At 38.2% G+C, this 24,180-nt stretch overlaps 1 long non-coding RNA gene across 3 annotated transcripts in view; it reads left to right on the forward strand.

Annotated features, from left to right (window-relative positions):
• Positions 1 to 24,180, forward strand: part of LOC144374752 (uncharacterized) — a 58,938-nt gene that overhangs the window by 25,744 nt on the left and 9,014 nt on the right. Inside the window, exon 3 of one of the 3 annotated variants that reach the window (XR_013434065.1) lies at positions 7,865 to 8,162. The exons of the other annotated variants lie outside the window; for them this stretch is intronic. This is a non-coding gene — a long non-coding RNA (uncharacterized LOC144374752). Of the gene's footprint in view, positions 1 to 7,864; positions 8,163 to 24,180 lie in introns of those variants that run through there. 3 annotated transcript variants of the gene reach the window in all.

The following is a 24,180-nucleotide window of genomic DNA, read 5'->3' on the forward strand; positions in this document are numbered from 1 at the left end:
TAGTGCACTACCTTTATATTCATAGATTAATGTTGCCCTAGAGTCAACCAAAATTGAAATAAAAATGAAACTATTGAAAAAACAACTTTTTATCTGATTTTTTAACAGCTTTAATGTTTTACCTGATTTGTGGAGTAATTATTAATTAAATAAGTACTATAAATATTTTTAAATGCCCAACAGTGTATATGTATAGTAAAATATTCTATTGTCTTTTGTTTGCTTGTTTGTTTGATTTTCAGTCTAGTCTTCAAATCCTTGGTCCTGTTCTCAAGAGCAAATTATTATTGCCATATTCTCTCCATAGCATACATAAAGTTAAGTTTGTGTGCATCATGAGTCTTAACACAAACAGGAATAAATTTTCATGTGCTTCAATTTCAAGGAGATTAGACTTCATTTAATATCTTCACATTTTTAAAGGTGCTACAGCCTATGAGTTTATTGTTATTGAATAAATTCTAACATCATAGAAAGATACTAACATACTTGGTCTATGTTAATGACAGCATGATCATGACAATTACTATTTAGCCATGACATATTATATGTCCAACCCACTGCATTTAATGCTTAATTTGATCTTTACATCTTCTCTACATGGTAAAGATCATTTGCATTTTTCTATGACAAAACCATGAGATAATTTCCTCAAACTTAATTACCAGTAGCAAACCCTCAAGTCTTTGACTCAAATACATGTTGGTTTCAGGTAATAGAAAATATCTCCCAAAAGAATCTGGGATTAAGGGACTCTATCCAGCAAGAACTACAAGGTATTATGAGTAGGACAGATCATAGCCAAAATCACTTCACATACAGTCAAAAAAATGGACAGACAGTAATTTTAAAATCAAAATAAAGGGGAGTAAATAATGTAAAACATATGATCAATGACCAGACTGAACATACCATCAGAATGGCAAGGGCCTCAATCTAGTGAGAGTGGGTACATTCCAATCTGAGTCCACAACTTTGGACCTAGCACTTACTTTCTTTAGGCCTCCTTTCTTCATCAGTTCTTTTATTCATTTTTTTTTTTTTTTGGTATGGAAGGTTAAACCCTGTGGTACTTAAACACTGAGCCACATCCCCAGCCCTTATTTTTTTTAATTTTTTTTTCCTTTTTTTGCATTTCAAATATTTATTCGAATTTGTTATACATGATGGCAGAATGCAATTCATTTCACATTACACATATAGAGCACAATTTTTCCAGTCACTGATTATACACAAAGTATTTTCACACCATTCGTGTCTTATACATGTACTTAGGTTAATGATGTCTAACTCATTCCACCATCGTACCCCTTGTTCCCTCCTTTTGCCTCCTTCCCCTTTGCCCTATCTAAAGTTCCTGCACTCTTCCTTTGCCCCCCAGCCCCATTATGAGTCAGCATCCTCATATCAAAGAAAACATTTGGCCCCTTACTTCACTTAGCATTGTATTCTCCAACATCATCCATTTACCTGCAAATGCCATGATTTTATTCTCTTTTAATGCTGAGTAATGTTCCATTGTCTTCACATTTCTTTACCTCATTATTCTTAGTGTTTTATGTGTATTAAGAATTTTAATAAAAAAACAAGTACATGTATAATGGCATAAATTGACGAACATACTTTATTTACAGAGATATGAAAAATTGTGCTTCATATGTGAAATAAGGATTGTAATGCATTCCACTGTTGTAAGCCAGGAATATTCAATAACTCATGTCATTCTTCTACTGGAGAATATTTAAACTATCTTCAGGATTTTGTAATTGTAAACCATAACCCAATAAACATACATGCAAAAAAAAGTTTTCATAAACACAGGTGAGTGAATCTATATCTCTAGGAGACATTTTTGAGCAAAAGTTATTTTTAATACTTGAGAAAGCCAACAAAAGTTTTTCTACATTTATATATATTTTATATAACCATTGCAGATTCTACTGAAACAAAATCACAGTGGTGAATGTGAAACTAGAAATGTAGGGATGCTTGGAACAATTCTGATTTTTATGTTTTAATCCTTCTAACTCTGTCAGTGAGCATAGCCACTGGTCTACACAAACTCTGACACAGGCCAAGCCCTATGCTAAGCATCTGTGGAGTCAAAGGCTGACATGGTACATCAGTTAATCTAAACCTCACAGTATCCTAGGATGTAAGCAGTATTATTATCTCCATTGAATAGATAATAAGACTGAGTCTTTAGAGAATCAAATTCCAAAGTTTGGCAGCTTTGTGACTTAGAAACTCTTTACTTTTATATTAAAATTAATGATGGCCTAGGATGCTAGTAAATACAAGATTTGAAGTTATACAGGAATCACATCAGCTGTTTTATATAACCCATTGAAAGCTAAAAATCATGTTTTTTTAACCAGCTAATCTAGAACAAGAGATGGGGATTCACCTTGGGATATCATTAATTAATGACTTAATTAATTAATTAGTACCCAATTAATTAATATCATTAATTGGACAACCTTGAGACCTGGTCATTATGACCTTATCACTGCATGGTTGCCTAGAGCCACGAGGCTACGTTTTCATTCTCCCTGTTTGATGCTATTGTACAGAACTTATTTCACTGGGTCTCATAACTTTGCATAAGTGATATCCTCCTTTAAATTTATTATTTATTCTTTCTTTTCTTCATCCATTCATCCCTCTTATTCACTTATCATTCAATTATCCATCCAATATTTATTAAACAGGAGAGATTCAGGACCATAAGAAAATTATAAACTGAATATTTGTAAGAGAAATGAGCTTTCTGATTAGTTTTCCACTAAGCGATTGGGGAATATGTAATTACAGAATGTTATAAATGGTAGGGTAGATATCAAAGTGTGGCTTGTGCCTGGATCTGTGCATAGACATGCCGTGGGTGCTTGCTGAAGGCACGCTGTAGTTGAGCAATGGGAGTTTTATTTTCCTCAGCTTCAGTTAATTGAAAAGCATGTCTGTTAACAGCAAATGTCCAGTACATGGTGGACCTTATTTATAGCACTGAAAAGTTTCCCATGCTGTACTCCTGCTTCTGCGCCCAGGACATTTCGGACATTATTTCTCGCTTTCACCCTTGATCTCCCCATGGGCTTTGTCCTGCCCCCACCCCCAGCCCAGGGGCCTTCCTGTCTAGGAACTTGAATTTTGCTTTTTGCTCATTCTAAAAAGCCCATGTCCCTTGATTCCATGTGGTTTCTTTATTCACTCTTTCAGGTCTCTGTTCTTTTGCATTGTTCTGTTTGGGGCCAGGGATTGAACCCAGTGCCTCCTATATGCTAAGCAGCTCTATCACTAAAGGACGTCCCAGCACCCACATTATTTTTTGAGACAGGTTATTACCATGTTGCCCAGGCTGACCTTGAACTTCTAGACTCAAATCATTGTCCTGCCTCAGCCTCCCGAATAGCAGGAACTACAGGTGTGCATGACCTCCCCAGACCAGGTCTCTATTCTTCTTTGTGTTATCCAAGGAGCTTTTCACACCATGTCATGTAAAGGAGGAGGTGGGTGCCCTGCATGTCTCACCAGCTGGCATCATTTCTCACTCTATCTTCCCACTTGGTTTTTTATTTGTTTTCTCATGTAAGTCTCACTGTTAATAATCAAGTTCCTAAAGTGAGGCACCTTTGTTGTTCTTAGACTTTGTGAGGACACTATCTCGAGCTGTGCGTTCAGTGGGTACTTCAATCAATATTTGATGGTTGAGTGAATTGCTTAATTATTTTGACCACACACAATGAATGAGTCCTATTCTAGACCCTGACATTCCTAGTAATTGAGAAGAAAAACTGAAGGAAAAGTTTGGAACATGGCGTGCTTAGCTTTACAGACCCCCCCAAGGTTTTCATCCCCTGGTTGTTCACTTAAACATGGAACTTCTGTATCTCCAGGAAGGGGCTTCATAGAATTAGACCTTAACACATGAGGACTAGTCTCCTGAATTACCCTGTTAAGTCCAGTGTAACCTTGAGTCATTAAAGGCATTGAATCCTTAAAAGCAGAAAAATTTCTCAGGCTGGAGTCGGAGATACGAGAGGAGAGTAGAAGGGATAAGACAAAGAGATCCAGAGTAAGAGAATGGCACCCATTTTGGAGGGGGTTGAAGATGGAGAAAGGGGGGTCTCAAGTGGGGGGATGGCACAGCTGAGAACTGCCTCTGCCCCCAGCCAGCAAGGCCAAGGTAGCTCAGGTGACCAGGCATGGATCCTGCCAACAGCCTGAGTGGGTGCAGACCTGAACCCTCCCCCACGACCTCCAGAACTCTTCACTTGGGGCTGAAGCATCATCAGCAGAGATCCAGCAAAACTCACTGGACTTCTGAACAAAAGAACTTGAAGATAATAAACAGGGATTGTTCTAAAGTGTGGATTTTTGTAGGAAGTTGTTTTAGCAGCACAGAAAATTATTATGTGTATTGAAATTATACTCTTTGTTCTCAGATAAACACCATGGTAGTAAGCAATCTGTACATAAAGTAAAGGGAGAAAAATCATAATGATCTAGGCAGAATATGTTTCCAGCTTCTTAATATTTTGCTTTTTATTCAGCAACTGGAGACTGATAATAGAAATCATTGAGGTGAACTGTGTTTTACTAATATAATTATGATTCTGTACTGCTGATCCGAGGAGGAGTATGTATTTTACTTGTCAGTGCCTAAAAAGGGGGTTTCTTTTACTTGACAATGAACTTGGGGCATTACTTGTGCCGTCTACAGGTAGTGCAAGGGAACAACCCACCATGTCAAACTTCTCCCAGAGCTTCAATGGCAAATCCCAGCATTTTATTTAAAATAAATAAATGGAAATACGCTCACATGCTACTCTGAAAAATCACTTCCATTTTAGTAGTTAAAGGCCAGTACAATTAATCAATTATCTGCAGGATTTTTAGCAAATCACTTACCCGCTGTTCTTTGAAGATTCTCCTTCTGCCTGCAGGGATTGATCTAAGAGGGCACAACAGGTGCAAAAAGCCTTTCATGAAAGTTTGCCCATTAAGCCCGTGTTTGGATAATAGTTACAATCAGTCTTCTGTTAAATTTCTATTTCCTTTTGTTGCACTATTTTTTAAATATACCTTCCTAGAAATTCCTTATTCTTTTGAAAATTATTGGGGTAAATCTTCCTCTTGAGGGCCATCCTTGAACTCCTCCAGTTTTCCCTCTCATCACTCCTCCTTCCCTTTCTTCTCCATTTCTCTATCACTTGTGTCCAAACTACGTCTTTCCCAGGAATCTTCCCCTAGAATGGTCCTCCCTGAAATGCACAATGGCCTGTCTCAATCAGAGGAGCTGGGCTATATCCTGAAGTTCACCATGTACTAATCTTTGCCCTGGAAAACACTTCTACAACCCCAAGCCAGAACCAAGAATGAAAACAGAAAAGTGGTTCAGAGAAGGCTATTCAAGGCAGAATTACTGTTGATAAAAAATGAGTGGAGATATACATATGTTCATTAATGGGTAACTTGTTAGATAATTTACAGTGTATCCACAAAATGGAATGTTTTGGGGAAAAAAAAAAGAGAAAGATCTCTTTTAGACTATCTAAGATAACCAAATAGTTAATGACGAAAAATTCTCTTTAGGAATGTTTTGGTTAATCAATGAAAAAGAATGATGGAATTAGAATACCATTATTTTACAACACCTGAGAAATTAATGGATTTAGGCAAGAATCAGTAAGAAGCAGCCAGATGTGTTCTTCTAAATGTGACTTAATCTTGCACACACACACACACACACACACACACACACACACGAGAGAAAAAAACACACCATGTATACACACAATTGAATTTGAATCTAATCAAGCCTGGAGATTTAAATGTCAATTTTCAGAAAATCCTTGGAACTTTCAGACCTGTGGAACCCCACCAGAAGGACACAATCAGCTAAATTCAAATAATTTAAAATCAAACAAGATACTTCTAAATATCCATGGATCAAATAGGACTCATAGGAGAAAAAAAATTACATAGAACTGAGTAGAAATAAAAATACAATATGTCAAAATATGTGGGCTGCAACTAATGCATCTCTGAGAGGGAAACTTGTGGAACTAAAGTGCCATCATTGGAAGAGAAAAATAAAGCTCCAATTAACGTTCTAAATATCTAGTTTAAAAAAAAAAACTTGAAAAAGAAGATAAAAATAAACCAGAAGCCAGAAAAAGGAAAGAGATAATAAAGAGCAGGTATTAAAATTTTTAAAAAAGAAGATAACAAATATAATTAATCAAATTCTGATTCTTTAATACAAACTACCCTGGGGAAAAATAAATCATTGCTAAATCTCTAGTATAACTAACAAAAATAAAAAGTAAAGATAGCAATCTCCTGTATCCCGGATGTAAAGGGTAGCTGCAGAGCTCACAGCCATTGGGAAGGCAGGTATGCTGCCGCAACAGGCGGACTTCACAGCTTAGATGAAATGGAGCCTTTCCTTACATGACAGAGACCATGACAACTCATCCAACAGGAAATAGATCACTTAAATTGTCCTATAATTATTAAGGACATTTAATTCATAATTTTAAAACTCAAGTAAAAGAAATTTTCAAGCCATTGTAGTATCAGTGGGGAATTCAACCTAACATTTTAAATAGATTTAACACAAATTATACACAATCTCCTTCAGAAAATGGAAAAGGCAGAGATATTTCTGATTCCTTTTGAAAGAATGATCAAGGCTTGCCATTGGAGAAAATGCCTGTTTATTGAGGAATATCTCTGCATGTTATAGAGCCAGGGGTGGTTTGACAGTTGGCATGGGGTGCTTTTTGATTGGTGGGTAAGGATCAGGTGAGCCAGCAGGGCTAGTCAGTTTGATGGGTAAGGATCAGGTGAGCCAGCAGGGCTAGTCTGATTGGTGGGTAAGAATCATGTGGCAGGATTATGTGAGCCAGCAGGGCTCACCATTGGACAGTTCTTCTTGGGGGAAGTTAGTCTTTGGAGCTGAGATGACTTCCAAAACCTTTTATGAGTCTACTCTTCTCACTGGGGCCTCACATGGCCATTCCTTTGTGTGCATGAGAGAAGGAGAGAGGGAGATAAGGAGAGAGAGAAAGAGAGGGGGAGAGGGAAAGAGTGAGGGGAGAGAGGAGGAGAGAGAGAGAAAGCACATCAGGTAGGAGAATGAGCTCACTAGAGCAGATTCTCTTTGTCTCTTCTCACAAGGGCAATAATGCAGTCTATTCTCAGGCCTCACCTTCCAAATATAACCACATTAATCTTTAACATATGACTTTTGGGTCAAATAAACATTTAATTCAAAACAGCACTACATAAATAATATTTTTTTAAAAATATCCTCAAAATTTAGCACTGAAACTTCAATTAGAAACCAAGCAAAAAATATGAGCAGAATAGTTGTTGCTTATACAAACAGGCATGTGAAAAGATGTTCAATGTAATTAGCCTTTAAAGAAATAAAAATTAAATCCACAATGAGATATCATTACAAACTATGATTAAAATGTTAAAATAAACATGAAATTTACAAACAAGAACTCCCTACGTGCCCTGCTGCTACTCAGTGTCCCTCTCTTGGAAGTTTGCACATGAGGTACAGAGCCTGGCTCTCTAGGGGGCGCTCTGGAGCTGGGCTCTGTGTGGCTTTGCATTGGGAGGCTCATTTGTCTATGGTCAAATGAAACATCTGTCTGCAGATTGAAGCAAAGGCAAGAGCTAATCATTTCCCTTGGGCTGAGGAAGGGGAGGGTGGGGCAGTGCTGTTACCTTGGCTCCTGCCACCATTCTGCTTCATGGATCCAGTATCTGGTTCACCCAGTAGCACTTGGAGTACTTGTGATGAATCTCCCTTCCCTTGGCGTGACTGCTTTTGTTTCTCTCACAGGGTCTTCCTGACTCAGAGGGTCCATTTAACGACCTCTTGGATCTTCATCTTCCTTTCTTGCTTCTACTGCTTTATTCTGGATCCTTCTCTTCAGGATACTGAACATCAGAGCACTGGAGATCAACACCTTGGAGCTGGCAAACTTGCTTCAAGTACAGCTTGACGGTTTTGTGAGATGGTGAAATGACTAAAGTTACCTATTTTCCAATGAAAATACACTCCAATTCCACCGGGTAATGTCACTCCTAAACCCAGGAATGGAACAAATGTAAAGTTTTAAAATAAATTTGAGACACTATACCCAGTGCCTACATCCATTGCTTGTCTGTGAGGATGTGGACATATTTTGATCACATTGAACAGTTGAAAATTTTAAATATTATAAAATGGCAATTAAAATTAAATCACTAAAAATCCTGTGTTGATCAACTAAACTTATGGTAAAACCAAAGCCTATATTCTTGTTTATTACATACTCTACTATACTAAACCAGTACATTGGCACTGTTCTTTGTTTTATTTATCTAACTAGACCTGGTAGCTTAGATGGGAGAAAAAAATAGCCGTTAAACCAATTTATTGGTGTTTCATGTCTTTGATATCTAGGTTTGATCTCAATTTCTTACTTTTCCTCTCATGATTTGTACTGAGGCAATAATTTCTAAATATATTTTCTGAAGAACTTTAAAGCTTTCATAAAAGTAGAATAATTTTTTAAAGTATTTTCCATTCAGGTAATACCATAATTATGATGAGATTTGGAATATTCTCTTCTCATGGAAATGAAAATTTTGATGGATAGAAATAGTTTACATAAAGAATTAAATGCAACAGCTTTTTAAAGGTCTATTTGGCAATTTATTTATTTACTTAGCATTTCATTTGTTAGACTGGAAGTAGTCAAATAAACTATCTCAAAATAACAGTTGAATTTCTTCACTTAATATGTTGTTAAATGCACATGGAAGCAAGTTGAATGCAAAGCTGTCTGCACCCAAACACTTTAATTGTTGAGAAATGAGCCTCCACAATATCTCCAGTAAATTAATACATCTGTAGACTTTGGGACATGATGGTGTGGCTTAGTTTAATTTCACTTCAAAAGTCCATTAGAAGTAAAATAGCTGATCTTTTTGAGTGTTTTTATGAATATGACATAAACAAATAAGGAAAGTCTAAGCTAAAAGTCTAAATTTTAAATGGTGTGTGGAGATTTTTAGACAGAAGCAGGATAAGTCTTAGTTTACTTTGGTTTGCTCTGTGGATCTGTTATGTCATCTGAATGTAAGAGATTTCTCAGTAATAACAAGCAATAAATTCAATAACCACCAGGTACTTTTCTCACACATTGAGGCTGTAACCTTATAAAACAAAGGAAATTTAATTATTAGCCTTTGAAAATGAAAACCAACACTCAAATGTTATGTACAATTTTAATTTGTGTTTATTCTAAAGAAAATCACATTAGTAGAAACCACTTCCTGAGCAGGAAAGAGAAAGCTTAAATAATTTCAGCACAGCTAAAGCACCCAAAGATATGGATTCTAGAGGAAAATAACAAAAATATAAATCTGGAATTTCAACAGGCTAGCTTTCAGAGCCCTCCTGGGAGAAGATGAAGGCAAACGCGTCACTTCCTGATTAGTTAGAGCTGAACATCCAATTTATATATTACATGGCTCAGGCTTGGGGCGTGAAGCTCTAAATTGCTTTGGATGAAACCCCAGTTGTCAGTCTTTTTATACAGCAAAATCAGTTTGCTATAGAAATCAAAGACATGTACTATGTACCAGACCCTGTTCTAGGCTGAGTGGATATTGCAACAAAGAAAGAAAGGGTGGGTATCTGTAGCTGGAAGGGCAAGATGGACATTAAATAAGACAAAGGAGTGGCATAGATAACATGTCAGAACAAGAGGGCAATTGCCAAAGAGAAAAAGAATCAGGAAATGTGGACTGGCAATTTTGTAGTGAAGAAAGGTCCAAATTTAAATAGAATGGCCAGGGCAGAGTTCAATGAGATGTTTTTTGACTAAAGACCTGGAGAATGACAGGGAGGAAACGAAGAAGGGAACTCCGTGGACCTGAGGCAGAGCATGCTAGAGTGGCCCAGAAGAAAGAGGGGACCAGTGATGCGGCTCAGCACCTAGTGAACCTGGTGAGGAAAGTAAGAGGTGAGGTTATGAGGAGTAGCGTGGGCTTCCTGATATGGGAAGGTGCTGGAAGATAAGTGAAGGGCTGACTTGATGGGATTGAAATGGCCACCGTCTGTTGTGCTGGAAGTATACTGGGGTGTCTAGGTGGACAGTTGTAGAAGCTTCGAGAACAGCCCTGCCATTTTCAGGCAAATTACCCGCCACCAACACACACACGCTTTAGTTTCTTCATCTTCGAATTGAAGATGATCATACCTCTCCCTCAGGGTTGTGAAAGCAAAATAAATTGTTATCTATGAAATACACAGACTAGTGCCTGGTACCTACTGCACTGTCACCTTTTGCCAACATTGCTGTCATTACTGTAACAATGTAGCAACAGATGAAGGCTGTTTTCCCTAGACTGGTTGGTAAAGGGAGCTCTGAGTTTATCTTCTGAAGGTAAAGCCAACAGGATTGGCTGCTCAGCTGGAGGGGAGGTGAGCACAGGAGAAAGATGGTGATGTCAACATCTGAGCAGTGGGGAGTACACAGGTCGAGGGCCCTCTAGATGAGTAGCTCTGGGGGCAAGAGACTGTATCAGGATCTCAGTGTCAGTCCAATTCTTGAGATGCCTTTTATTTCATCCAAACAGGGACCCTACTTGAGTGAGCACCTGTATATAGAAATTTGTCCATATAGAAGGCCTCAGCTCAGTTGATTGAAAGTACATATAAGATTATGATTCCCTTATTTTCCTACTTAGCATTAGTTTTATATAGATTTTCTGCTATGTTCCAATGACCAGCATTTTTACATCAAAATAATCTATTTGATATGAAATAATCACATTTAGCACACAATTACAAAACAATCGAGAATTATCACTTCCAAATCCAAGACACAATGAAGAGGGCTGATGTCACTTGCAGCTGCTATCAGAATCCTAGTTACTTTCAGGATTTTGTATGCTATTAATATAATAACATCATTTGCATTTACTGTTAGCATGCAATTATGAGCACATATTGACAGTTTACCAGCTTGATACTTGAACTCACTTTGCAATACTGGAAATATTTCTTCTTTTCTAAAGTCATTAGAATGGGAGTTAATGGTAGCTTTTACACATATCCTTTTGTGGGAGACAATTCTAGAATTGTTGATGTGCTTTTAGTGGTAAATAAGGAAAGCCACTTGTCTCTATCTATAGCTAGAAGTAGAGAAAAATGTATAAACAGTGCAGATGTATAGAGAGTCTCTTGTGTCTCATGTGCTGTGCTATGCATTTTAAATGCATCCCCATTTTCACATACAGGTAAAGAAACCCAGGTACAAAAGGGTTTAGAATTTTGCCTCTGGTGACATTCTACAGAATGGAGCTGGGGTTTGAGACCCAGACACCTAACTCAAGCCCACACTCTTTACCCTACAGTAGACTGTTCCGAGCTCCAGTTCGCCTGCTTTTCCTATCCCAGACCCTTAGGGTTTTATCCTTGGTGTGTGCTCTAACTTAACCTAGGTTTCTACTTTCTTTCTCTACCTGACTATCCTACTTCCCAATTGTCATTTCCAGAAGGGATAAAGAGTGTACAGAGAAGCTGAGAAAACAAACTAGTAAAGTTTTTCTAGTTGAGATATACTTAGATGGTTCAACTTGGAGCCATTGCTGTCTAAAGGCAGAGTGCAGGGGATGGGGTGGGGCACAGGATAAATGTAATAGACAGAATGAGGTCTGTGGATTAGTTCTGGATTTTAATTTCCTGGTCACTCTATTCAGTAAGGAGTATTCTTTCTAGTGGCCAGAAGAAAAGAATTGCACAAAGCTCCCTAATTCCTTCTTATAAATACTTTGTTTCATGGATGTCACTACCTATTACCTCTCACAAAAACCAAATACCTAAAGACCAGAATTGGAGATGAGAACTGAAAATGTGAAAAGTGCTGACACAGGCTAAATCTATTTGGAAAAAAAAAAGATTAAGAAACTCCTTTCCCTTTGGATTAAGTGCAGGTTATGTATTTTTATCTGGGAATAAGTCCTATTACTGACATTCAGAGGCCGAGCTTCAGCAGCTTTTAAATATCTTCAGGAGTGAGGAAGACTATTTCTCAGCATTGCTTGGCATTATTTATTAAATGATTTGCCTTAGCTCCTTTCAGAGAAAGAGAAACAAAAGATTTGCAATTCCTTTGGCTGCCCTTCTTGATAAAACTCACTCCGCCAGACAGAAGCACACATTGTGTTCATCCACAGCAAAGAGCAATTTTTTTTTGTCTTGAATGTCATCATGACCACTGGGATCTGAATTAAATTAATGTTAAAAACAAATTCTGACATTCAGAGTTAATGGTTTCTTAGAAATATATCTGCAAGGGGCCACTGCTATTAGATCATATGCATTATTGTGTGTATAGTTATAGATGATAAACTAGTACTATTTTTGATTACAGAATCATAGAATCATTATGGTTATTTTTTTAAGATGAGATTCTCCGATGCTATTACATAAAATTTCACAAATGTAGTTGTGTACCATGATGAGAATATTACTTCAGAGAAAAACATTTTTTTGGGTTGCTGGTATCTAAACCCCCTTCCCATTTTGGGGAACTTCTTCATTAGGAGGGGTTTGATGGGAGGAAAGACCCAGCAACCCTCAACCTCACTTCATACCTGAGAAGCACCAAAGGATCATGTATATTTTCTCCCCCTCACAGATGTGCAGCTGTGGGCATATAAATTATGCTCAAGCAAATGGAGTTTCTTTTTGACATATTGAATTTGAGCAATAATGCAAATATGACAGAATATATGGACTACTTTAGGATCAGAAACCTTAGGGGTTATGTCTAAGGTGAGTCCAGTGGCACAGCCTCTGTGGGACCAGTAGCCATAGCTGATGAGGATGAGCATGCTTGACCTTGGCCAGAGACACAGATGCTTCCTGTTTTCTGCTCTTTATCAAGGCCTATTCTCAAGGCCCCTCTCACTTCAGTGACCCAGTCAAAGGCCAATCAATATATACTGTATACATAGGTAGTCAAGAAACGGTTTCTCCAACCCATAACTCAGAAACTTGCCTGGTAAAAAAAAGCATTTGTAGATATTTACTTTAAAATTCATTTTTGATTCTCAAAATGGTTCATACTAAAAATGCAGAGAAGAAAAAAAAATATAACTGAAGAAGCCCATTACAGTCTGGACTCTCTATAAACCACTTCTTCTTAAGGTGCTAAGCTTTATGGTCTCTTTTCCTCATTCTAGTTTTTATTGGCGTCATGCAGGTAAATTTCTTTTTCTAATTATTTATCTGTAAGAAGGTGAGCTCTTTTACTGAAGTATAATTAACAAACAAGAGACCATTTCTATTGCTCTTGAGTTTACCCACTGACAACTCTAAGAGGGTTGATTTTAAATGTTTTTTTTTTCTGAAAGACATATTTGAGAATAAGACTTGTGTAATCATATCCAAGCAACAAATTGTCCAAGTACCACCTACTGCTTTTATGAAGAAAAGGGACACGGGGCTTACTGCAAAACAGGTCCTGCAAGCCTACTGCTCAACGACACAACAGACCTTCAAAACCTGGAGAAATCCTTTATGTGTGTAGATGTTTTTTCAACCCAGTGTCCAGTAGATATTGACTTTATATGTTAACTGGGGGCTGATTTTTTTTTCCATTTCTACTACAAACCAGCAGAATGTTAACAAAAGTAATCTCCCATTACATGTGTTTATAACCCAAGTGTTTAATCTCCTGATGTGAAGTATCTTACCAGGCAAAACCAGCTCCAGAGTCTGCTCATGCCCTTTTATAGGATCAATTCAAAGCAGGTAGTCTGTTGACTGATTGAAACCTGAGTTCAAATCCATGAGTTTTTTTTTTTGTTTTTTTTTTTGTGTGTGTGTATGTGTGTGTGGTCTCATTAGCCACCATGGTAGCTGGGGCTCATTCTCATAGTGGAAGCAAGGTTCCAAAAGGAAGCAGAAGTACAGGACCTTGAATACTGGGCTTAGAGCTAGAATTTGGTCATTTTTCCCACATTCTTTTGGTAAATCAAGTCAAAAGGTAAATCAAGTCAAAAGGTCCTGCCAAGTTCAAAAGCGAGGTAAATAGCTCTCTTTTGGGGAGAGCTACACAGTTCACCACTGAGAACTGGAGGCCTCTTATGCAACATTCTACCATAAATTATTATAAGACAAGTGCTGCTTTACAAGCTTTATTCTTATTTTAATGTACAATACACAGAGTCACTATATTATTAGTGTATCTATTTGATGATAAATAACATGGAAGAAAAGGGAATGGTGTCCCAACATGGAAAAAATACAGTATCTTATCAGAGGTCAGCAAGGGGGCTTCTCTTCCCCTTCCTCCTCCTCCTCCTTCTTCTATACTTTGTACTTTTAAATCAGAGGAAGACAACAGAGGAGAAAATAATGCAACTTTTATGATGACAAGTTTCTTAAATATTAAATGTTTATTAGAAATTATGCAATGTATCTCTATGTTAAATATATCTAGTTGATGAAAATTAATAAAAAATCCTGTCTAGTAGCTGTGGTAAAAGCTATGGCTGGAGTGGTCTATGTGCATTTATTTCTGAGTTATAAGCATTTTGGTATAAGTTTGGAGTAGGCTGGCATTGACACCGTCTGTCTACTGGAAACAGGAGGCTCTATTTCTCTGAAATAGATCTCAGCCTTGGCTACCATACAATTCAGTCCATACCACATCAACTAAGCCAAGCTGAATGACTAGGGGGGCTGACTCCAAACAGTTCTTGATAGAATTTTTAATATTTTTCTTAGATTTAGGCACATACTACCTTTCTAGTAATTCTACCCATTAGTCATTTCTGTGATTAACCTACCTAGTAGAACCTTCCCTAACATTTCCTATTTACTTACATTGGTTTATCTTTATTGTTGTGCTTCCAGTCACTTCATTTTGGAATTTTTGGTTTGGCTTGCTTTGTATATCACTATTTTTCCCACCAGCATATTCACATTGAACCCTGAAGTTAAGGACTTGGTTTTGTCCACTGTTATTATCTGCCAGACATAGGACACTGTTGAGCACATGGGCAATTAGTAAACTTTGCTGGATATATGTGTGTCCCCCTTACTAGACAATAAACTCTATCACTACTTAGCATGGGAAGTCCAGAAATCTGAGAATACTGCTTTTTTTTGTACCAGGGGTTGAACCCAGGGGTGCTTAATCACTGAGCCACATCCCCAGCCCTTTTTATGTTTTATTTTAAGGAAGGGTCTCACTAAGTTGCTTAGGGCCTCCCTCGCTAAGTTGCTAAATCATTTGAACTTGTAATCATCCTTTCCTCAGCCTCCCAAGCATCAGGAATTACAGGCATGCATCACCTGCCTGCCTTTTATATGTTTATCAAAATTCCTGAAAGAATGTTTAAAAATGGAAGCTGTGTAAAAAATAAGGTGGAAGGCACAGAGATATTACTGAGATATGGGCAAAATTAACATTGTTTGGATCATTATTCAAAGTTACGAATCCCCTACTGGTGCTTTAATCCAGGTTATATTTCTCCATGACTTTAAAGATATGAAAACGACATCTAAGTCAACCAATGTGTGATTGAAGGTAATAAGATATACAAAGAAGGAATAGGTCAATTTAAAAGAGTCATAAAGAACAATCATATTTTTAAAATAGGACAGTCACAAGGGAAAATTACAGATATCCATCCCAGGGAGAGAGTTAGAATTATCCTTCTGTCTGAAGAGAGCTGTCTCACTGAGAAAGTCTACCACCAGTGGACAGAACCAGTCCTCCCATCTAATGCTACAAAACCAGACCTTTTTCTTTATTTGGATTTGGGCACAGCATGTCAATAGAGAAAGGATGTATTGCTTATCTGATGCCAGTATCTTATTTCACTTTTGTTTCTCATTTGAATTCAGAAGTTTTCTGCCATTCTAGAAAAGCCTGTTAATCTCTGAGCCTTGTTGCTATGATTCAGGATCAACAAGTCGCGTCAGCTGCAGGACAATGACAGGAGCATGTGTCTGAGTTTGGAAAGTGGAAAGACTCAGGATTGGGTTGAATCCATCTTTTTGAGAGCCAGGGGCCTTCCAAGGCCTGGAGGCACCAGCCCTGTTGCTGGTGTGCAATGCTTTGAGTATCTCTTGCATTCAAATCAGAAATCATTCATGTGTGTTCCCAAAGTAGACCACTGAGACATTTTCATCAAGCAGTGTGACTATATTATTGTCCCCCAAATCAAATACATGAAAAAAAAGTAATTGAAAGAGTATACTCCTTGCTCTCAGGATCACCTCCCAATTTATTTTCCCAAATTATCTAAAACCATTATAGGAGGGGACATTAATATTTCCTTATGATTTTTTTCTGCATTTGTATTTACTCCAGATTGTTTTTTTTTAATTCAGAAGCATAATTCTCTAACTAGTGAACATAGCATAAGACTTATCTTTAGGTAGCATTCTTCATGCTGTTGTGAGATCTGGCTTCCAGATCCTTGGTGCAGATTTTTATTGCCAAAACTATTTTGTTTCTTCCTTTCTTTTTCTTTTTTCCTCTTGTATTAAGTGACACAAAAGAGTTGTGATATGCTCTGGGGAAATGAACATGTTACTTGCTGGATGCAATGCACGAGCTTCAACTATAATGGATTCTGTAAGAAAGACCAGTTCACAGCTAGAATTCTTTTATCCCACAGTGGTGACAGGGTAAGAGGAGCCAGGGATTTTCATCAGTGAAGAATAAGAAATATGGGAACTTTTCAAAGGATATCATGATGTACAAGTTCTAAAAATATTCCATTTGCATTTAAAACATGCTCTTATAGTTGACAAAGAATTTTTTTTTTAGATTTTAGATAATTATACTGACACATTGGTGCTTTTTAAAGTCACTGGCTATCTATTAGTTAGAAGAAAATAGAGTAGATTTAGGTATAAATAAAAAGTTTGTATGTATTTTGTGTACTGAGAAATATTAGTTTTTTTCCCCTTAGGCATCAAGTTGAATAATAGGAACACATTAGACGATTTTTGAAACTTGTTTATTTCAAAATGTGTGTTTCTAATGCCAAAGTCAAGTTTTCCTCTCTTTAGGGTTCTGTAGTTTTCATTGTATAAGTCTTTCACCTCTTTTGTTAGGTTGATTCCCAAGTATTTTATTATTTTTGAGGATATTGTGAACGGAGTGGTTGTCCTCATTTCCATTTCTGAGGATTTGTCGCTGATATACAGGAATGCCTTTGATTTATGCAATTCACAATAGCAAGACTGTGGAAGCAACCTAGATGCCCTTCAATAGACGAATGGATAAAATAAATGTGGCATTTATACACAATGGAGTATTACTCTGCATTAAAAAATGACAAAATCATAGAATTTGGAAGGAAATGGATGGCTTTAGAGCAGATTATGCTAAGTGAAGCCAGCCAAGCCCTAAAAAACAAATGCCAAATATCTTCTTTGATATAAGGAGAGTAACTAAGAACAGACTAGGGAAGAAGAGCACGAGAAGATCAACATTAAACAAGGATGAGAGGTGGGAGGGAAAGGGAGAGAGAAGGAAAATTGCATAGAAATGGAAGAAGACCCTCAGGGTTATACAAAATTACATACAAGAGGAAGAGAGGGGAAAGGGAAAAATAATACAAGGGGGAGGAATGAATTACAGTAGAGGGGGTAGAGAGAGAAGAGGGGAGGGGAAGGGAGGGGAGGGGAGGGAGGATAGCAGAGGATAGGAAAGGCAGCAGAATACAACAGACATGAGTATGTCAATATGTAAATCAATGGAAGTGTAACTGATGTGATTCTGCAAGCTGTATACGGGGTAAAAATGGGAGTTCATAACCCACTTGAATCAAAGTGTGAAATATGATATATCAAGAACTATGTAATGTTTTGAACAACCAACAATTAAAATAAATAAATAAATAAATAAATCTATTTGTTCTTTTTTAGTTATACATAACAGTAGAGAGTATCCCCAGCCTATTCAGGCCTCCACAGTTTCTCTTAGAATTTATACTGCATTCTGAATAATGTGTTTTACGGGGCCCCTTTTGAGAGTGGGATCCTATAAAGAACTTCATTCAGAAAGAAACGATAAATACTCCACTGTAAATCTCTTCATCACAGAATCTAGAATAAAAGAACACAGTATTTTAACCAGTACAACATAGTACTACTATGCAGATTAATCTGAGGGAAAAATTCAAGGAAGTTAGTGACAGTTTTTTTTTTCTCGTCATTTCTCATTCTTTAAGTTTCTGATGAAAGATTCTCTAACTTATTATTACTTGATTGTTTTGTTTTTGTTTTTGTTTCTGTTTGCAGCACTACAGATTGAACCCAAGATGCTGTAAAGTGAGCTATATCCCCAACTCCCATTTTATTTTCAGTTTTGAGATAGGGAGGGTCTTACTCAGTTTCCCAGTCTGGTCTTGCACTTAGGATTCTCCTGCACAGCCTTCTGAACAGCTGGGAAGTGGGATTATAGGTGTGTGCCACTGCACTGACTAAATTTGACTTTTTCTTTTCTTTTTTTAAATTTTGATTTGTTATATATGATAACAGAATGTATTACAATTCATATTACACATATAGAGCACAATTTTTCATATCTCTGGTTGTACACAAAGTAGAGCCACATTGTTCTTGTCTTCTTACATGTATTTAGGGTAATGATGACCTGGATAGGGTGAAGAGGAAAAGTGAAGGGAGGAGCCATAGGGGTAGGAAAGATGATGAAATGCGATAGTCATTATTTCCCTAAATTTGTCTTTTTATATCCATCTTTGAACAGGGATTAGTCTCATTCTTGACCAAGTTCTAACTTGGTGAAAGGGTGGGGGCAGGGGGGCAGGGAGTTGTCGGTTAGTTTAAGAGTACTTTGTCTTTTGCAGAGAGACTGATGCAGCTCAGTGAGGAGCACGAGCCCTGAAATAACAGTCTCAAATTCTTATTCTAGGCCCACCTTTTAGCACCCTATGGTGGTCAGAGAGATCAACCACTTCTTTATTCAGCTCAGAAGTGTCCTGCTGCAATTTGGCTGGGCAAAATAACCGGTGGGGGGGGTGACAAGCAACTTGTGAAGGTTGATACAGCGGGAGCCGCTTTATTACGGGACAGTAGAGGTATATATACTTAACTAATTACACACAGCTTAACTTAATTAACATCATCTAGATACAGCAGTCAGTCATTAAGGAATCATCATCATCTTAATGACTCGCTGGCATTGCTTCACAAACCACTCCTCCTGGCAAAGTGCCAGGTGCCATCTTGACTTGATTGTGGCCCTCAACAGTGTCCCTAAGTGGAAAAGATTTCACTGTTTCCAACTATTTTCCTTGTTTCCACTGTTTCCCTTGAGACCTTCAGATAGGCAAGTGGCCTGTCTCCCTGGTTCTTTATCTGTACATCATGGGTAATAGTTGAAGTTAGTCTTGCCTAAACTTTCAGGATCTACTTTCAGCTTTCATTTGATATGATCAAACATGCTGGGTTTTAAGGAAATGCTAGCAAACCCTGTTTTGTCTATATGGTTGCAAAGACACCGTTTTGGTGAGTTACTTGTGCATAAACACTTTTCTTCTGTGTAGACAACGTGGAGATTTCTTTGCAGCTTTTTCTCAGTTCTGAGAAAACACTGTCAGAATGCTTATGGAAGATAAATAAACACTAGAGCAACAAGTAAAAGTGCAGGTTTAGAAGTGTCAGATTACAGAAAACTCACTCTTACATAGCATAAGACTGCCAATTTTTCATTTTTGTCTGTCTTAGGATAGTAACATGATACCCTAGGAATTTGGTTATTTCCCACACTGGACCTCCCATTTCATGGGGGTTCAGAATAAGCTCCACTTTGATGTTTCCTCAGGCATTTCATTTTAAACAAAGCCCAAGCTGAAATCATCATCACCCCCTAAAATTACGTGTGTGTGTGTGTGTGTGTGTGTGTGTGTGTGTTTTCAGTGTGTGGCACCACAGCTTACTCAGTTGCTCCAGCCTAGAGATTTGGGGATCTTCTTTAATTCCTAGCTCTATCTCAACTCCCTCATCTAGTTCCAAATCTCGGGAGCTTTGCTTTCTCATTTCCTTTCATCCCCACTGCCACTAATATAGTTTTGGACCTTCTTTCCTTCTATTTTTGCAACAGTCTCCTCATTGGACTTGCTGACCCTAATATGGCTCAGTCATCTCTTATCCTCTTGCACCTACTCTTTATTAAATAAATTAAAAATTTTCAACAATACTTGTTAAAGCATGGTCAGGAAGACTTTATCCTGGACCACTTCAACAGATACAGGGAGCACTGCAAACAGGTCTAGCAATGATTGGAGAAGATTGGGTTCAGCCCCAAATACAGCATGGGCAACTGGGAATTTACAGCCAAAGAGAAGACTGGGGTTAGTGGGTGGAGAAATTTTTAAAAGGAAACCTCAGAGGTAAGGGGATTGTGGCTAAACTGACCTAAGAGGATTATTGTTGAAGGCAGGCCAGTGTGATCAGACAATCCCTAGGGGAAGATGGAGGATGAGGAATCTGATGGTAAATTGAGGAGGAAGACATATTGAGGTTGGGGGATTCTTGCTAAATTGACTTATCAGGGTTCTTGCTAAAGCCACGTTTTACAAGGATGGGCACATATGGGTCTAGTAGAAGATTTAGAAAGCTGAATAAAAGTTGGTCAAGTAGAGAATCTTTTGTCACCTTGTAAAACAATTTGTTCTCTATACTGCTGTTAGAGCAAAGTTTCCAGAATGACCAATCACATACTTCCTTAATGAACACATACTTCCTTAATGGTTTAGATCTGCTGTTGACAAAGACTCAGTTCCCTGCTGTGCTGCCTTGCTCTGGGCCCAGTTTAACCCAGCGGCTTCATCTGCTGAGGGGATTATAGTGGGTTGTATTGTAATCTCCCCAAACTCAAGTGCAAATTATATCCTCTGATACCTGTGAATGGGGCTTATTTAGTCAAAGGATCTTTACAGATGAAATTATGAAAAGGGCCTCTAAGTGAGATCATTCTAGATTCATGAGGGTGGTCCTAATCCAATGACAAGTCTATTTATAAAAAAAAAAAAGAAAAAGTACAGCAGGGAAGAGAAAAACACTGAATATTTCCTCATGTAAAGAAGGAGGCGAAGCCCTGGAAAGCCAGAAGCCAGAAGAGAAACAGCAAGTTGATTCTCCCCCTAGCCCTTCCAGAAGGAACCAGTTCTTCTGACATCTCAATTTCAGACTGGTGGCTTACAGAACTTTTCCTGTATTTTGATCCACTAAGTTTACAGTAATTTGTTATGGCAGCCCTGGAAAATGAATACAGCTTCATTTTCTTTGGGGGTGGGAAAAAGGAAACATTTTCTCTACATTACACAGAAATCTTTGCAGAGCTAGCTGTGGCTCTGAGCCCTCCATTATGTGATTGCTGCCCATGCCCAGGATCATTGGTTGGCATTGCTACCTCTATTCCCTGGGCTAAGTCCCATTTTCCAGGACTTAAAATGCAGCTCAGGAGATGCATTCTTTGGGGCGCCTTTCCTAAAAGCCATTTCCCTGCCCCTAGTCTAGGTTTTGCCTCCCATGCTTTTTCATGGATTTATGGCATTATGTCATGTCCTCTGCTTACTTCATGGCTTCTCATAAAGTCTTTGAAGTTCCTGAGGTGGGGGGTATGAATGTTTCTAGCACCTGGAAAAGTTCTTGGCTTATGGTAGGCACTGAAATGTTTATGGAATCAATGGGGGAAAAATGGTAAGTGGCAGAGCTGTCAAAAATCATTTTTGGTTGAGTACTCATGAGCACAACCAAGGCAAGGCCATGATATCTGGTTCTATCTGCCCAGAGAAAGATTGTCTTTTTCTAATTCACACAAATGTGCCATTGGCTAGTGATGACCTTGGGGTTGGCAGGACTGACCTATTTGTGTTTAGTAGAAATGTTGTGCTTCCAGAATTTTTCTCGAAAACCCATCTGGCAGAAGATAGGACTATTTGGGTTGTCTAGGATAAAAGTGTGGTTCCAATTTTAGTGAGGAAGGAGCGCTTCCTAGGTGGTTGACATTCACAGAGTACATCCAGTAAGCAGGAAGTTTGGAGGTCAGAAGTTCTGTAGAATAGAAAATGAATTGTATCTGTCTTTTTGACTTCCAGGCTACTCACTTGTTTCTTCCTATCATTTGCCCTCAATAAACATGTAGGATTTTGATCTTGCCAAGCCTTTATGTCCTCAAATTCTTTACTTGAAAAATTAGTACTTGCTTGGCGTGGTGGTGCACACCTGTAATCCCAGTGGCTTGGGAGGCTGAGGCAAGAGGATTGTGAGTTCAAAGCCAGCCTTAGCAAAAGTGAGGCTCTAAGTAACTCAGAGAGACCCTGTCTCTAAATAAAATGCAAAATAGGGCTGGGGATGTGGCTCAGTGATTGAGTGCCCCTGATTTCAATCCCCTGTATCATCTCCCACAAAAAAAATTAGTGCTGTATATTTAGCATGTTTATATACCTTATTTCTTAATGAAGTTCTCAATAAGTTTATTCCCACTGGGATAGGAAGATTGACAAGTTGATAGTGTAAAAATAAGGACTCTTGAGTCAAACTGCCTGGGTTCAAATGCCACCCCTGCCACTCTCTGTCTGTTGTAGATCATATGTGGTAGAGCATCATCAGAACAGTTCTCCTTCGGCTTTTCTTACAAACTGACATTGATACTACTGTCATCAAGGTGTGGACGGGCTTGTGTTCCCTTCTCTTGGAAATTCACAGATCTGTTTTATGAAAGTGCAATTGTGTGACTTGCAAAGCTAGGACTTAAAAGGTGATATGTGGGATATTATTTATCAGTAAAAGGAACTATTGACACTTGTGTAGTTGGCAGATCCCAAAGGCTTAGTGGAAAAAAGCCTGTCTCAAAAGGTCATGTACTATATGTTTCCACTTATACAACACTCTTGAAATGACAAAACCATAGGAATGGAGAGCAGATTAGTGGTTGCCAGTGTACAGGTATGGGGACAGGCAGGGGTGGATGTGACTATGAAGGGTCAGCATAAGGACTCCAACTAAGTGCCTGTAAAAGCTGGCATAACACATGATCATCCAGCCCATCCCACTGGTGGGCGAGTGCTACTCTTCCCCCATTGGCAGTACACTTGCCCTCTGTGTTTTTGCTCTGTGCTCTGACATTTCATGCCAAAAGCAGGCCTGTAAATCCTTGAGGAAATGCTTTTTCCCTTTTCTTTTTTTTTCTTTTTTTTCTTTTTTTTATTGGTTGTTCACAACATTACAAAGCTCTTGACATATAATATTTCATGCATTAGATTGAAGTGGGTTATGAACTCCCAATTTTACCCCAAATGCAGATTGCAGAATCATGTCGGATACACATCCACAATTTTACATAATGCCCTATTAGTAATTGTTGTATTCTGCTACCTTTCCTATCCCCTACTATCCCCCTCCCCTTCCCTCACATGTTCTCTCTCTACCCCATCTACTGTAATTCATTTCTCTCATTGTTTATTTTCCCATTCCCCTCACAACCTCTTATATGTAATTTTGTATAGCAATGAGGGTCTCCCTTCATTTCCATGCAATTTCCCTTTTCTCTCCCTTTCCCTCCCATCTCATGTCTCTGTTTAATGTTAATCTTTTCTTCCTGCTTTTACTCCTTGCTCTGTTCATAGTTGTTCTCATTATATCAAAGAAGACATTTGGTATTTGTTTTTTAGGGATTGGCTAGCTTCACTAAGCATAATCTGCTCTAGTGCCATCCATTTCCCTGCAAATTCCATGATTTTGTCATTTTTAAGTGCTGCGTAATATTCCATGGTGTATAAATGCCACATTTTTTTTTATCTATTCATCTATTGACTGGCATCTGGGTTGGTTCCACAGTCTAGCTATTGTGAATTGTGCTTCTATGAACATCGATGTGGCAGTATCCCTGTATCATGCTCTTTTAAGGTCTTCAGGGAATAGTCCGAGAAGGGCAATAGCAGGGTCAAATGGTGGTTCCATTCCCAGCTTTCCCAGGAATCTCCATACTGCTTTCCAAATTGGCTGCACCAATTTGCAGTCCCACCAGCAATGTACAAGTGTACCCCTTTCTCCACATCCTTGCCAGCACTTGTTGTTTGACTTCATAGTGGCTGCCAATC

The sequence above is a fragment of the Ictidomys tridecemlineatus genome, unplaced genomic scaffold, assembly GCF_052094955.1.
Source record: "Ictidomys tridecemlineatus isolate mIctTri1 unplaced genomic scaffold, mIctTri1.hap1 Scaffold_85, whole genome shotgun sequence".
Taxonomy (NCBI): Eukaryota; Metazoa; Chordata; class Mammalia; order Rodentia; family Sciuridae; genus Ictidomys; species Ictidomys tridecemlineatus.